Source organism: Adiantum capillus-veneris, chromosome 17 (genome assembly GCF_014529385.1).
Source record: "Adiantum capillus-veneris isolate H3 chromosome 17, ASM1452938v2, whole genome shotgun sequence".
Taxonomy (NCBI): domain Eukaryota; kingdom Viridiplantae; phylum Streptophyta; class Polypodiopsida; order Polypodiales; family Pteridaceae; genus Adiantum; species Adiantum capillus-veneris.
The window spans coordinates 69,130,943-69,148,006 of NC_140947.1; positions in this window are offsets into that span (position 1 = coordinate 69,130,943).

Sequence of the window (17,064 nt, forward strand, 5' to 3'; positions counted from 1 at the left end):
TCCACTTTTACGGTGGATAAGGGGAGCGGCCGGGCTTGCCCCGCCCGACTCCGAAAACAAAACAAAAACCTTCGAAGGTTGAGGATTCCAGGCTCACAAGTTGCATTCTCTTGGGTGTATTCCGCTTTCCTATTGGGGAGGTGGTTCCCACGGTTGTCTCTCGTGGGTGTAATGTGTAGTAATGTACGATTGTAAATACATGATATGTATATAGTTTCTCCTTACTTACTTTCTTGATGGTAAAAATGGGAAAATACCCCTCTAATTTGTGGAAATTCCCAAAATACCCTTGTGTCTATTTTGGTTGCATTCTGCAAGATTTTTTAATCTTTATTCTTGTTTGACTATAGTGCTTAACATGTAATTTGTCACAAATTACCTCAAAAAAAAGGCAATTATGTATAACGAAGCAATTCATCTCCAAAGCCTACATAACCAACTCAAATTCTAGTCTTAGCATTTGTATGATAGAAAATCACTCTTCTTATGAAAAGTTACAAAATTTGTTATTTTTTTAGAAATTTACTCTCACAACCAAGGTCTTTTGACATATTATGGAGCTCAAGGAGTAGATTCAACACACAATGAAGAAACTTAAAGAAAAAGCTTTTAAATTAAAACATAAACACAACCTAAATGATAAATACATAATTGTTGAAGCCATGCCTCCCCACTTCCATTGCCACAAGGCCAAGCTGCTGCAAGTAAAACACCATGGATGCACTTAGAACAATTGCTCCTCCAAAAATTTGGAGCAATAGACCTTTTAGGAGTTCTAAGGTCGATCACACTTACCCTCTATCAAACCCTTCTTGCAAAATTGTTAGTGTGCGAATTTTGTAGCGTCTAATGTGTGTAAACCCTCTTACATGTCGATGTCTAGTCAAGATATGACATGTGACAAATCCTAATGTGCATGCTACTTTACAATCCCTATACTAGGGTGCAAGTTTTGTAGCACCCTACTTGGCAATCCATGTACTAGGGTGCAAGCTGTTTTGTAGCCCTAATGTGTGAGAGCCCTTTTACATGTGGATGCCTAGTCAACATATGACATGTGATTGTGAGGGCCATGCCAAGGACCGTCGGTTGCACCATCTCCAAATGGATACACCTGTTAAGAGCGCGTATAGAGCTAGAAGAGAGCAAGAGGAGGCGCTCACAATGTATAAGAACTTGGACTTGATGATAAGCTTAATATCGATTACAAGGCTTAATACTTTATTAAGAAAGCTTGATACAAGACTTGGATTACATGACTCAAGTACAAGGCAAGGCTTGGTTGTAAGGACAAGACTTGAACATAAGAACTAGAAGAGGGACTTCCTCATAGGAGCCTCACAACCTGTGTTGGCAAGACTGAGGTGCTTGTGGCCCAAGATCCCTATTTATACTAGTGCTTGAGGATGTTACTTGAGGAGGTTAGAACTTTCTAGGTTCTTCTTGAGGAGGTTAGAATCTTATAGAACCTTCTTGATCCTTCTAGTTCTTCTAGATTCTTCTTCAACTTTCTAGAGCTTTCCAGAGACTTCTAAATTCTTTCGGAATCTTCTTCAAGCTTTTAGAATCTTCAACTTTCTAGAGCTTTCTAGAGACTTCCGGAATCTTCTTCAAGCTTCTAGAAACTTCTAGAATGTTCTTGATACTTTTAGAACCTTCTAGAATATTTTGGATCCTTCTAGACTTCTAAATTCTTTCGGAATCTTCTTCAAGCTTCTAGAATCTTCAACTTTCTAGAGCTTTCTAGAGACTTCCGGAATCTTCTTCAAGCTTCTAGAAACTTCTAGAATGTTCTTGATACTTTTAGAACCTTCTAGAATATTTTGGATCCTTCTAGATTCTTCTAGAGCCTTCTAGTGACGATGCGAGCGATGACATATGCGATGATGCAGGCGTAGACACAAACTTGATTACTTGTTTTGACAAAAGTGGTACAAAGAGACTCGATATATAGATCTAGTGTAGGTATCTCATCTGGCATGATATATGACATCACATGGAAGCTCCAAATCAACCCAATCCACTTGAGAACTTGTGGGTGACCTTTCAAGCCACTTCAGGGACCTCTTAACTATCTCTTGGTGAAGCCACACCCCTAGTAATGGCCCCAATGGGTACCCACACCCCTTAGGTGACTTTTCCACATGCTACCACATGGTTCTATGCCACATGTGCATCTTTTTAAAACAAGAGGTGTTACACACAATCATAGGTTAAAGTGTCCTCCCTTTGGGTTTTAGACTATGAAAAATTGACACCTTTGACACACACGCCAATTTAGAAGCATCTCCAATACAAGAGACCATCCCCAATCCAAGAAACATACCATCTCTAATCCAAGAGACATTGCATGCCTTCCCCTGAAATGGATGTATAAAAATTGAGACCAAACTAATCCAAGATATCTCTAAACAAAATAGAATGATAGCTAAAGGGAAAAAACAAAAGCTAGAGAATGCCATCATATTTGTAGTCATCGTTTTCTTCTTCATCTTCATCTTTGTCTTTTTCTATTGCCAGTCAGACTGAGCTTCTAGGCTTCGGATTGGCATTGGTTCTGCCTTTGTATTTCTAGAAGCACTTGGAAGGAGGATGATCATTCTTCCCGCAAATGCTGGAAGTCTTTGGCTAAGCAATCTTTGGCTATGTTCCCTTCTTTGCAACACTTGAAAAATGTTTTATTTCTAGAATATATTGCAAATTATCCTCCCCCCTTGGGCTTGCTGTTAGACCAAGGGTCTAGAGGCTAGGGGCCAATCTAAACTGAGCTCAAGGGTTTGCCTATATTAGGGCAAGAGGCTAGGAGGTGAGGTAGGATTCAGACTCCCTAGTCTCATATTGTTATCGAAGCTATTTTAGGCAAAGCAGGGCATGGTCTTAGGAAAAGGTTACATGAGTTGAGCCATGATGGACAAGTTCAAGTAGGGTCTAACCGAGAATAGCTGCTTGACGGGGAAGGTAGGGTTGCTTTGACCTGCACCAAACTTGGCAATCTTATCCTCTTTGCGTGTGCATTTTAGTTTGGGATAAAGAAACACATCAACACCCCTCTCCCTCAACCTCTGGTTTGTGCCCTACGTTGTTTTCCTCTATCCCTACGCTGCTTGACCGATTTGCCATTGCTTGGAGGTGGTTGACTTCACATTTGGTGCCCAAGGAGGAGCCACCCTTCTTAAGAAAACCCTATAAGGGGGAATTTGCGGGCAAGGCGAGATACTTTTTGACATCGACAAATGCGAAAAAAATTGGTGTTTTTAGCAAATTTAAAGAAAATTATTCGAGTTTGTCTCTCTCTTTCTCAACGAAATTTGGTCCTATATTAAATCCGATCATATATAGAGACCAAGATCTTCTTGCCATATTCAAATTGAAGACTTTTTCTTTATCGTATATGACATGGACATTTTTGACATTTTTTAAAGCTTTCTGAAAAGCTTTTTGACTAGATAGTGACTTTTGATGTTCGAGATTAACATCGGCACTTATTATGGATTGACATTTTCATTTAGCAAATGTAAGGCCAAGGGCAAAACCGGGGGGGTCACTGACCTAGGCCAAGGGCAAGTTGCCAAGATGTGGATAGGGGAATACTATATACAAAGTGCTAAAGGCCTATTTAAAGGGTGGTAGGGTGGGGATATATTTCCACAACAGTTTCATGGGCTTTACATTGGTATCATAGCAGCTTCAAGCTTGGGAATGGGGGAAGGTCATGGAGCTCAAGTCTCATGGCACGGGATTGCATGCTCATGCAAGCCTTGGGAAAGAAGGTGTGGTCGGCCGTGTGCAAGGCGGCTTAGAATAGAAGGTCAAAAGTGAGGAAATTGGTTGTGTGCAAGACCGCTTAGGTGAGGAAGGAGCAGGTCGATTCGTCGAGGGCTTGAGCTCATTGGGTTTGCAATAGCAAGGGGAGTTTTTCTCGACCCTAAGGCAGGGCCAAAAACCAACGAATGGCACACAATTTGCATGTTTCCTCCTTGCGTATCGTTTGGAGAGCTACCATGGCTGAGTTTGAAGGTAATTTCATACCTTAGGCTGTCAGGACACCGGCAAGGTCGGAGTAGACAAGGGCAAGGCCGGGCTAGGCAGTGTGGAAAGGGAGTCCAACTAGGGCAAAGGGCCAAGGGCCATGCTATATAGTGGGTGGTTGGGTGGTGGACTCCGAGGTTCTAGTTCCCCTTGTCTAATATTGGTATCAAGAGCTTGGTTCTTTTTTTGGGGAAAGGCACAGCCGTGGAGGAGGGGAGCCACACAAACTTGCATGTGCAAGTTGCATGTCGGGGTCAAGGGACCGTGGAGTACCTCTCCTATGAGGAGGACGACATGCCAAAAATCGTGGAAAACTCCCCTTGCAAGGAGAAGCCGCTGAGGCAGGACCTGCACCAAACACAACCCTTGCGGGCTCTACGGCATCGCGCCAGGTGGGGGAGTAATTCTCAACCCAGGGCCAAAGCCCCTTGTGCACTGTAGCGACCGCCATGGCTTCATCTCCCTCCTCGCGCACTACTGTAAGCGGCCATAGCCACTGAGCTTGTTTCTTTACACATTTGACGGGCGCCCAACCCCTTGGGGGTTAGTGGCCAAACCCTTTTTTTCAAATACAAGGGACGATACCCACAGCCCGGGGGGTTCATCTTACATAGTATGTAACCTATCACATGAGTTCAATAGAAGGGTATTTAAATCCCTTAAGACTTACATAAATAAATTTACATACAAATCTCAAAAAAATTTACAGAATTTAAAAGAAAAGGGTTCATTATATTTCCTAAAAAATTCACAGAATAGGGATTTTAGAAAAAGAGCCTGAACACACGTGATATAGTGGTCTTACATATAGTGAACCCCCCGGGACCCACAGTGGGGTACCCCCCCTCCCTCGTGTGCGGATTCGGCAAGGCTCGGCATATTGACACGGCCGGAAAACACTTTGACACACATATTTTTTGCGTATTACCGGCAGAAACTTGGAAATTTAATCAAAGCATTCCGACGGGATCTTCCAAAATCAATTAACGGTTGCAAGCATAATTGATTCGGCTACCAAGGACTTAAGGAATTCCCTATACGGCGGACATTTTGTATCAATTTCCACCAGGATCTATCGATTTTGACGAAATTAGGAAGGCTAATTACACTTTGCAAGTGCTCTCAATCTCATGTATTTTTCTGACTATTCCTTGCACCGCACTGTGTCGCCACGGATTCAGATATCAATATGACTTTTGATTTTGAGCAAAGTACGCCTGGTCCTGCCCATGATGGCCAATGGCCGGATCCTCTCAAGGAGAGTACCCGCGACGCTACGACAGGTGATGACACTTACAAATTGCTCGACATTCAAGAATTTCGTGCACTTCAGACACATATGTCAGTCATGGATGAAAATTTTAAAGCTTTAAATGCAAATGTCACAAAGTATCCACATTAATGATTCAATTAATGCAACAGTAGTCCAAGAGTCCTGCTGACACACACATGCATGAGCAAGTTGCTACACAAGGGCAAGGCCCTTCTAATCCAGGGCAAGGCCCAACTGCTGATACTTTGCACACTCTCACTGCAAAAGAGGTGGATGAGTTGTTGAAAAATACCAAACCACCGATTTTTAAGGGAGAAGACGGAGACCGCAATAAGGATGCAGTGAATATATTTCTCAGCAAGTGGGATGGAATTTACGCCTTACGGCATGCTCCGGACGCAGTCAGAGCTCTGCAAACGAGCTTAACTCTAGAAGGCAAGGCCTACAAATGGTGGATGTCTCTCAAGGAGAAGAATATCATACCACAGAGTTAGGCAGCTTTTGAAGCTATGTTTAGCAATGAATTTTTGCCTACAAATGAGGCAGATCGGAATTGGACGGCTTGTGACACGTGTTCTGTTAACCCTCACGGCACACGGACACCCTATGATCTATAAACGTTGTATTGTTTAGAGTCAGGTACCGGGCTTGTCGGACCAATAGGAACAGGGTAAGGATGATCGCCGATGACAGGCGCACTCTAACTGGAATATTCAAGGAGTTAGTTGGCTAAGTATGGGCGCCCAAGTGTGAATGGGGTGAGCTCATATAAAAGCCACTAAACCTAATTTTTACTCATTCTCTCATTGTGCAATAGAAGCCGCTCTTGCTCCATCTCCACCTTCTCCTTCACCATCTCCTTGTGTGTGTGTGTGTGTGTGAGAGAGAGAGAGAGAGAGAGAGTGAGAGTGTGTGTGTGATCGAGCGTTGTGGCGGCACGACGGCGGCGAGGCGGTTGAGCGTGGCGTAGCGGCGTCTCCCTCTTCTTCGCGACGTGGGAATCCTTCATTCGCAACTACGCAGGAAGGTGAGTGGCACACCATTCTTCCTTGTGAGCTTGTCTGTTGTATGACTGTGTGCTAGGAGCCTTTGTGGCTCGCACACGGCGCGTAGCAAGTCCCTAGCCGTGACATTTTTGGCGCCGTTGCCGGGGAGCTGCTGCACGTGAAGCTCCAATGGCGACCTGTAAATTGTATTGAAGCTATTTTTTATGTAGGAAAGGCGCGGCTTAAGTTTGATTATTGTTGTTATGCAAAAACAGTAGAGAAAGACACAATGTTGTTGACTACATTCAAGTTTTCTGTGTTCTGTTAAGCTTTGTTTTGCTAGTTCTATTAAGCTCAGATTTCAGCTTACACAGTTAGCATTTCTTGCGTTTCTGCGTTTTCTGCATTTTCTGTGTTTTTTGATTTGTGCACAGTTAGTTAATTAAGCAGGTTAGTAATTAGGTTAGTAATTAGCAGCAAGTGGGATGGAATTCACGCCTTACGGCGTGCTCCGGACGCAGTCAGAGCTCTGCAAACGAGCTTAACTCTAGAAGGCAAGGCCTACAAATGGTGGATGTCTCTCAAGGAGAAGAATATCATACCACAGAGTTAGGCAGCTTTTGAAGCTATGTTTAGCAATGAATTTTTGCCTACAAATGAGGCAGATCGGAATTGGACGGCTTGTGACACGTGTTCTGTTAACCCTCACGGCACACGGACACCCTATGATCTATAAACGTTGTATTGTTTAGAGTCAGGTACCGGGCTTGTCGGACCAATAGGAACAGGGTAAGGATGATCGCCGATGACAGGCGCACTCTAACTGGAATATTCAAGGAGTTAGTTGGCTAAGTATGGGCGCCCAAGTGTGAATGGGGTGAGCTCATATAAAAGCCACTAAACCTAATTTTTACTCATTCTCTCATTGTGCAATAGAAGCCGCTCTTGCTCCATCTCCACCTTCTCCTTCACCATCTCCTTGTGTGTGTGTGTGTGTGTGAGAGAGAGAGAGAGAGAGAGAGTGAGAGTGTGTGTGTGATCGAGCGTTGTGGCGGCACGACGGCGGCGAGGCGGTTGAGCGTGGCGTAGCGGCGTCTCCCTCTTCTTCGCGACGTGGGAATCCTTCATTCGCAACTACGCAGGAAGGTGAGTGGCACACCATTCTTCCTTGTGAGCTTGTCTGTTGTATGACTGTGTGCTAGGAGCCTTTGTGGCTCGCACACGGCGCGTAGCAAGTCCCTAGCCGTGACATTTTTGGCGCCGTTGCCGGGGAGCTGCTGCACGTGAAGCTCCAATGGCGACCTGTAAATTGTATTGAAGCTATTTTTTATGTAGGAAAGGCGCGGCTTAAGTTTGATTATTGTTGTTATGCAAAAACAGTAGAGAAAGACACAATGTTGTTGACTACATTCAAGTTTTCTGTGTTCTGTTAAGCTTTGTTTTGCTAGTTCTATTAAGCTCAGATTTCAGCTTACACAGTTAGCATTTCTTGCGTTTCTGCGTTTTCTGCATTTTCTGTGTTTTTTGATTTGTGCACAGTTAGTTAATTAAGCAGGTTAGTAATTAGGTTAGTAATTAGCAGCAAGTGGGATGGAATTCACGCCTTACGGCGTGCTCCGGACGCAGTCAGAGCTCTGCAAACGAGCTTAACTCTGGAAGGCAAGGCCTACAAATGGTGGATGTCTCTCAAGGAGAAGAATATCATACCACAGAGTTAGGCAGCTTTTGAAGCTATGTTTAGCAATGAATTTTTGCCTACAAATGAGGCAGATCGGAATTGGACGGCTTGTGACACGTGTTCTGTTAACCCTCACGGCACACGGACACCCTATGATCTATAAACGTTGTATTGTTTAGAGTCAGGTACCGGGCTTGTCGGACCAATAGGAACAGGGTAAGGATGATCGCCGATGACAGGCGCACTCTAACTGGAATATTCAAGGAGTTAGTTGGCTAAGTATGGGCGCCCAAGTGTGAATGGGGTGAGCTCATATAAAAGCCACTAAACCTAATTTTTACTCATTCTCTCATTGTGCAATAGAAGCCGCTCTTGCTCCATCTCCACCTTCTCCTTCACCATCTCCTTGTGTGTGTGTGTGTGTGAGAGAGAGAGAGAGAGAGAGAGTGAGAGTGTGTGTGTGATCGAGCGTTGTGGCGGCACGACGGCGGCGAGGCGGTTGAGCGTGGCGTAGCGGCGTCTCCCTCTTCTTCGCGACGTGGGAATCCTTCATTCGCAACTACGCAGGAAGGTGAGTGGCACACCATTCTTCCTTGTGAGCTTGTCTGTTGTATGACTGTGTGCTAGGAGCCTTTGTGGCTCGCACACGGCGCGTAGCAAGTCCCTAGCCGTGACATTTTTGGCGCCGTTGCCGGGGAGCTGCTGCACGTGAAGCTCCAATGGCGACCTGTAAATTGTATTGAAGCTATTTTTTATGTAGGAAAGGCGCGGCTTAAGTTTGATTATTGTTGTTATGCAAAAACAGTAGAGAAAGACACAATGTTGTTGACTACATTCAAGTTTTCTGTGTTCTGTTAAGCTTTGTTTTGCTAGTTCTATTAAGCTCAGATTTCAGCTTACACAGTTAGCATTTCTTGCGTTTCTGCGTTTTCTGCATTTTCTGTGTTTTTTGATTTGTGCACAGTTAGTTAATTAAGCAGGTTAGTAATTAGGTTAGTAATTAGCAGCAAGTGGGATGGAATTCACGCCTTACGGCGTGCTCCGGACGCAGTCAGAGCTCTGCAAACGAGCTTAACTCTAGAAGGCAAGGCCTACAAATGGTGGATGTCTCTCAAGGAGAAGAATATCATACCACAGAGTTAGGCAGCTTTTGAAGCTATGTTTAGCAATGAATTTTTGCCTACAAATGAGGCAGATCGGAATTGGACGGCTTGTGACACGTGTTCTGTTAACCCTCACGGCACACGGACACCCTATGATCTATAAACGTTGTATTGTTTAGAGTCAGGTACCGGGCTTGTCGGACCAATAGGAACAGGGTAAGGATGATCGCCGATGACAGGCGCACTCTAACTGGAATATTCAAGGAGTTAGTTGGCTAAGTATGGGCGCCCAAGTGTGAATGGGGTGAGCTCATATAAAAGCCACTAAACCTAATTTTTACTCATTCTCTCATTGTGCAATAGAAGCCGCTCTTGCTCCATCTCCACCTTCTCCTTCACCATCTCCTTGTGTGTGTGTGTGTGTGAGAGAGAGAGAGAGAGAGAGAGAGTGAGAGTGTGTGTGTGATCGAGCGTTGTGGCGGCACGACGGCGGCGAGGCGGTTGAGCGTGGCGTAGCGGCGTCTCCCTCTTCTTCGCGACGTGGGAATCCTTCATTCGCAACTACGCAGGAAGGTGAGTGGCACACCATTCTTCCTTGTGAGCTTGTCTGTTGTATGACTGTGTGCTAGGAGCCTTTGTGGCTCGCACACGGCGCGTAGCAAGTCCCTAGCCGTGACATTTTTGGCGCCGTTGCCGGGGAGCTGCTGCACGTGAAGCTCCAATGGCGACCTGTAAATTGTATTGAAGCTATTTTTTATGTAGGAAAGGCGCGGCTTAAGTTTGATTATTGTTGTTATGCAAAAACAGTAGAGAAAGACACAATGTTGTTGACTACATTCAAGTTTTCTGTGTTCTGTTAAGCTTTGTTTTGCTAGTTCTATTAAGCTCAGATTTCAGCTTACACAGTTAGCATTTCTTGCGTTTCTGCGTTTTCTGCATTTTCTGTGTTTTTTGATTTGTGCACAGTTAGTTAATTAAGCAGGTTAGTAATTAGGTTAGTAATTAGCAGCAAGTGGGATGGAATTCACGCCTTACGGCGTGCTCCGGACGCAGTCAGAGCTCTGCAAACGAGCTTAACTCTGGAAGGCAAGGCCTACAAATGGTGGATGTCTCTCAAGGAGAAGAATATCATACCACAGAGTTAGGCAGCTTTTGAAGCTATGTTTAGCAATGAATTTTTGCCTACAAATGAGGCAGATCGGAATTGGACGGCTTGTGACACGTGTTCTGTTAACCCTCACGGCACACGGACACCCTATGATCTATAAACGTTGTATTGTTTAGAGTCAGGTACCGGGCTTGTCGGACCAATAGGAACAGGGTAAGGATGATCGCCGATGACAGGCGCACTCTAACTGGAATATTCAAGGAGTTAGTTGGCTAAGTATGGGCGCCCAAGTGTGAATGGGGTGAGCTCATATAAAAGCCACTAAACCTAATTTTTACTCATTCTCTCATTGTGCAATAGAAGCCGCTCTTGCTCCATCTCCACCTTCTCCTTCACCATCTCCTTGTGTGTGTGTGTGTGTGTGTGTGTGTGTGTGAGAGAGAGAGAGAGAGAGAGAGTGAGAGTGTGTGTGTGATCGAGCGTTGTGGCGGCACGACGGCGGCGAGGCAGTTGAGCGTGGCGTAGCGGCGTCTCCCTCTTCTTCGCGACGTGGGAATCCTTCATTCGCAACTACGCAGGAAGGTGAGTGGCACACCATTCTTCCTTGTGAGCTTGTCTGTTGTATGACTGTGTGCTAGGAGCCTTTGTGGCTCGCACACGGCGCGTAGCAAGTCCCTAGCCGTGACATTTTTGGCGCCGTTGCCGGGGAGCTGCTGCGCGTGAAGCTCCAATGGCGACCTGTAAATTGTATTGAAGCTATTTTTTATGTAGGAAAGGCGCGGCTTAAGTTTGATTATTGTTGTTATGCAAAAACAGTAGAGAAAGACACAATGTTGTTGACTACATTCAAGTTTTCTGTGTTCTGTTAAGCTTTGTTTTGCTAGTTCTATTAAGCTCAGATTTCAGCTTACACAGTTAGCATTTCTTGCGTTTCTGCGTTTTCTGCATTTTCTGTGTTTTTTGATTTGTGCACAGTTAGTTAATTAAGCAGGTTAGTAATTAGGTTAGTAATTAGCAGCAAGTGGGATGGAATTCACGCCTTACGGCGTGCTCCGGACGCAGTCAGAGCTCTGCAAACGAGCTTAACTCTAGAAGGCAAGGCCTACAAATGGTGGATGTCTCTCAAGGAGAAGAATATCATACCACAGAGTTAGGCAGCTTTTGAAGCTATGTTTAGCAATGAATTTTTGCCTACAAATGAGGCAGATCGGAATTGGACGGCTTGTGACACGTGTTCTGTTAACCCTCACGGCACACGGACACCCTATGATCTATAAACGTTGTATTGTTTAGAGTCAGGTACCGGGCTTGTCGGACCAATAGGAACAGGGTAAGGATGATCGCCGATGACAGGCGCACTCTAACTGGAATATTCAAGGAGTTAGTTGGCTAAGTATGGGCGCCCAAGTGTGAATGGGGTGAGCTCATATAAAAGCCACTAAACCTAATTTTTACTCATTCTCTCATTGTGCAATAGAAGCCGCTCTTGCTCCATCTCCACCTTCTCCTTCACCATCTCCTTGTGTGTGTGTGTGTGTGAGAGAGAGAGAGAGAGAGAGAGAGTGAGAGTGTGTGTGTGATCGAGCGTTGTGGCGGCACGACGGCGGCGAGGCGGTTGAGCGTGGCGTAGCGGCGTCTCCCTCTTCTTCGCGACGTGGGAATCCTTCATTCGCAACTACGCAGGAAGGTGAGTGGCACACCATTCTTCCTTGTGAGCTTGTCTGTTGTATGACTGTGTGCTAGGAGCCTTTGTGGCTCGCACACGGCGCGTAGCAAGTCCCTAGCCGTGACATTTTTGGCGCCGTTGCCGGGGAGCTGCTGCACGTGAAGCTCCAATGGCGACCTGTAAATTGTATTGAAGCTATTTTTTATGTAGGAAAGGCGCGGCTTAAGTTTGATTATTGTTGTTATGCAAAAACAGTAGAGAAAGACACAATGTTGTTGACTACATTCAAGTTTTCTGTGTTCTGTTAAGCTTTGTTTTGCTAGTTCTATTAAGCTCAGATTTCAGCTTACACAGTTAGCATTTCTTGCGTTTCTGCGTTTTCTGCATTTTCTGTGTTTTTTGATTTGTGCACAGTTAGTTAATTAAGCAGGTTAGTAATTAGGTGAACCACTGATTAGTAGGTCAGTAGGTAGGTGAAACAGTAAATAGTTAGGTGAGGTCAACGCGCACCAAAACACGTACCAAATAATATCCCCAAAAAAAAAAGTAAAAAAAAAATTTGAAAAATAAAAACGTGAGTGAGGGGGAGGTTATAAAAACGGACGGGTTGGTTTGTATAAAAGTGAGATCGGGATCATTTGACCCAATCCCAATCCCAAGCCCAGGCCCATGCTCTGTCTCTGTCTTATGATATAGGGTAGTCTCACTCCTATATATATATAGGCTAGACTCACAAGGAGGGAGTGAGGAATGTGGGATAAGTCCTACACACTCCTCTCCTTCATTGCACACTAGGACTTGCTATTTGGAGCCTAGTTCCCCAGCTAGGAAAAGACTGTTTCGGGCTTTTCTAGAGAAAAATAGAACCAAACGGAGGGCTGTAAAGCACAGCGCGTCCCTCCTAGCGATACGCTCGTTTCGAGCTATCACACGGCCCATTCCACGACACGCTCTAAAAAATCTAGCAAGAAAACAAATAAAAAAACACGCAAAAAACTAGTCACAAGGCCTCCTAGAGTAGCTTTTTGACACCTTAGGGTATCAAAAGCACATGCACTTACGCTCTGGGCGGGTGCTAGAACACAAGCATATTGAGGGTGCCTCTGTTCATACGGACACCCATTACCCATCCACGATAGGCTCTAGACCCTCAGCGGGGACACAAGGTAGCACCACCCAAGACCCTAAAATAGCCGCTAGTGATTCCTCCTCCGACTCAGAAATCATGGAAGCATACCCTACCCAAAACACTGAGAGAGAAGGCCATGCACCTCCCGAAGCTCCACAGCCTAGTACTAGTATGTTTAGCCGTTTCATGGAAACATTAGGTAGAGCTACTCGCTCGGAACCTGATGCAAATGAAGCACACGAAGGGGGTGGGGAAGTGGACTCTCCTTTCACATCGCACGTGGACCCCACACCCCCAAAGAGTGTCCATGTGGATATCCTGCCAACTTCTTACCAAGAAGGCCCTGTTGACCTACCTCCTTCAGAAGTTCCCTCTAGAGTACCGTTGGTGATAAGTAAAACCACGGGGAGCAACATTGCTTCTATCTCACAAGAAACCGTTAACACGTCGACTCTAGAAGGATTGTTCATTAATGATCATTGGACATACGACCTCCACACTGAGGTGTTGACGGATCTACACTCTAGCCACGCCTACCATGTAGGATGGATAGAGATTGTACAATCCACCTCTAGTGCCACGAGCATCGAAGATCAACAGAAAATGATCTGTAATGTTATCCATGGCATTATTCAATCAGAAAGGCAAAACCGAGGGGTAAATATACTCTCAACTGGCCCCATGAGATTTCTGGATACGAGCAAGGCTCAACAGCCTACTCTATCACAAATGGAGACTCCTCTAATGAGTCCCATGGACCCATCTTACGTCATTTCACCTGGGGTCTCTATGCAATCTGAGCCTCCGAGCGACAACTTTAGCTTCCCTAACTTGGCTCAACCCTCTATTAAGGAAAACACAGTGCTCACTCCAGGGATAGACCTGACAGAGAATGTACCGATGACATCTACGGTTAGCGCAGTGCCACTACCTAGTGTCGTAGTACCTAATATGGGCCCTCGACCGTATGTGCCTCTAGCCCCTTATGCACACATGGCCAGCACACCTCCAATTGTACCACTTGTTTATGCTCCTCGAGTGCCGCTCCCTAGCCCTTATCCGAGTGGACCTATGCCCGGTTATGTTCCATATCCTGCATCATCCACACATATGCCAAGACCGGTACCCGTCCTTCTCCCACATATGATTCCAAGAGTACCTCCACCAGCCCTGCCTCCTCACATAGGTGACTTGGCAGCGTTTGCTCAAACCATAGGTCGATCTATCGCGGAAAATATGCGTCATGCATCTAATAGAGAGCCTAGAAGTAAGGCAGTACAAATTGCCAAACTCACGCAAAAATTCAATGGGGACGAAGATGCTATTGATTGATGAGGAAAATCATGTGCAATCACTTGACTTAGATGGACATGAGTCTATGATCGAGGTACCCATTAATGAATTAGGGCAGTATTTTGAAGGCAACGAGTCTAATGCGACCCTACCCATCATTACCAAGGGATTAACTATAAAGGGAATTCTTGATGGTGGTGCGGGAGTTAGCATCGTTACAAAAGATTGTTGGGAATCCATGGGAAAACCCCGCCTCAGTGTTACTAACATTGTGGTAAAGATGGCAAATGGTACCATAGCCAAACCTATGGGGATGCTCAAGGATCTTAAGATCAAAGTTCTAGGACACAAGGTACGACATACGTTCATTGTAATGGATTTCTCTAAACACCTTATGTCATATGAAATGATTTTAGGATGACCATTCATGAGGGAAGCACAAATGGTTCATGATTGGTCTAAAAATCATGTCTATTTGCAATTCCAAGACTCTGTCCTTAGAGTGGATTTGGTGACTCGTAAGGTACACCCCTTAGGGAGTAAAACCATTATTGATCATCGCTCTGACACCACAGTTCACTCGGCCCCACTACAATATTGTTACACTTCTAAGAAGCATACAGACATTGGCCAAGATTCTCCTTACATGGATGTGTTACCGGGTATGACGGAATCAGACAACGTGGACTGGGTACACCTAGCTGCAACCATAGATACCTGGGAAAATAGAGGAACCACTTGGGTCACACCAGAAGGGGAAGAGGTACCACAAATTGCACCTCTGAACATGATAAGTGCCATACATGCATCTTCTAAGGGCAAGGCAATTGTAGACCAATCTGACAGTGACACCGATAGCTCAATAGAAGACTTTGATCAACACGACTCAGACACGGACTCCCAGAGTGAAACGGATTCTGAATCTCATGAATTAGAGAGTGGAGCAAGTTCAGAGTCAAAACATTCGGAAGGACCGAGCACATCAACCGATGATAGCTCCTCCGAGAGTGAAGAGGACACCAACGAGGACTCCTTTAGTGAGCCAGATCTAAATGCAAATCAAAAGCAAGTCTCAAATAAGAAAAAGAAAAACTTTAAGAGGCGTCAATATCGAGCCAATGTACGTGCTAGGATAAAAAAGAAGAGATCCTCAGCAGAATGGCTCAGTTATATAGGAGCATGTGATGCTCATCGAAAATTGGTGGACGATTGGGGTGAATATCTCCAAAATGTTATGTGGTGTAGACCACGACCCCATGACATAGCCCAATTAGAGATCATAGACAAGCCAAAGTTGAGCCGCACTGCAAGGAGGCGTCAAAACCAAGAGTTAGCTCGACAACACAAGAAAGCAGAAATAGAAGCACATACCAAAGCACAACCAGAATCCACAGACTTGCATTCTGCACCAGAACATTTCAAATCTTACACCACAGGGGAAGCAAAGGTTGTGTGCACAAAAGCCCAAAGAATACCTATCGATGGGAATAATGGAATCTATGATGGTCCGGCAATAGTTAAAGAAATAGAATTAGCCGACCCCGGTGAAGAATCAAAACCTGTTTTTATTGCCCAAGACCTCACAGAAGTTGAAGAGGCGGTCCTCAAAGAGCTTCTCAAGGAATTCAAGGACATATTCGCTTGGACATACCATGATATGAAAGGTGTTCCACCTTCTGTGGTCCAACATACAGTCCCTATGATTAGCACTGCGAAGCCCGTACAACAAAGACCCTACCCGATGAATCCTAAGTACACAAAGATCATTCAAGAAGAACTAGAAAATCTTATCAAATGTGGGTTCATATATCCTATTGAACACTCTGAATGGGTGTCTCCAATAGTTATCATGCCAAAAAAGAATGGGAAACTCAGGGTGTGCGTGGACCTCAAAAAAGTTAATGCAGCTACTAAAAGAGACCATTACCCCCTACCATATTCCGAACATGTACTCGAAAGAGTTGCAGGCAAGGAAGCTTATAGCTTTCTAGATGGGTACTCAGGCTACAACCAAATCACGATAGCGCTAGAGGACCAAGCTAAAACTGCCTTCATCACAGAATTTGGCGTGTTTGCATTTCGTGTGATGGCTTTTGGCTTAGCAAATGCCCCTGCTACATTCCAACGATTAATAAACACTGCTTTTAAAGAATATTTGAGAGAGTTTTGTGAAGCTTTCTTAAACGACCTTTGTGTTTACTCTTCTTGGAAAGAACATCTATCATGTTTGCGGAAGGTGTTTGAAAAGTGTAGGTTATATCGTATCTCATTGAACCCGTTCAAATGCCAATTTTGGGTCAAGCATGGAGTTATTTTAGGGCATATAGTATCTAAGAATGGTATCTCAACCGATGAGAGCAAAATTAAAGTGATTCTAGAGTTACCACCACCAACCAATTACAAGGGAGTTCAAAGGTTCATGGGACACGTGGGTTATTATCGACGGTTTATTTTATCTTTCGCTGAGATAGCACGTCCTTTGTACAAGCTTCTCATTGAATATAAATGGACTGAAGAGTGTGACCAGGCCTATGAACAATTGAAGAAAACACTAGCAAGTGCTCCAATTTTAAGGACACCTAACTGGCATGTCATTTTCCATGTGCATATTGATGCATCAAACTTTGCTATTGGGTGTGTTCTCACTTAACCAGGAGAACATAAATTGGACTATCCCATTAGCTTTGCAAGCCGTCAATTGAACGATGTTGAAGGAACTACACCACTACAGAGCGAGAAGGTTTAGCAATGGTTTATGCAGTAAAGAAATTTCTCTACTACCTTCTGGCAAACAAGTTT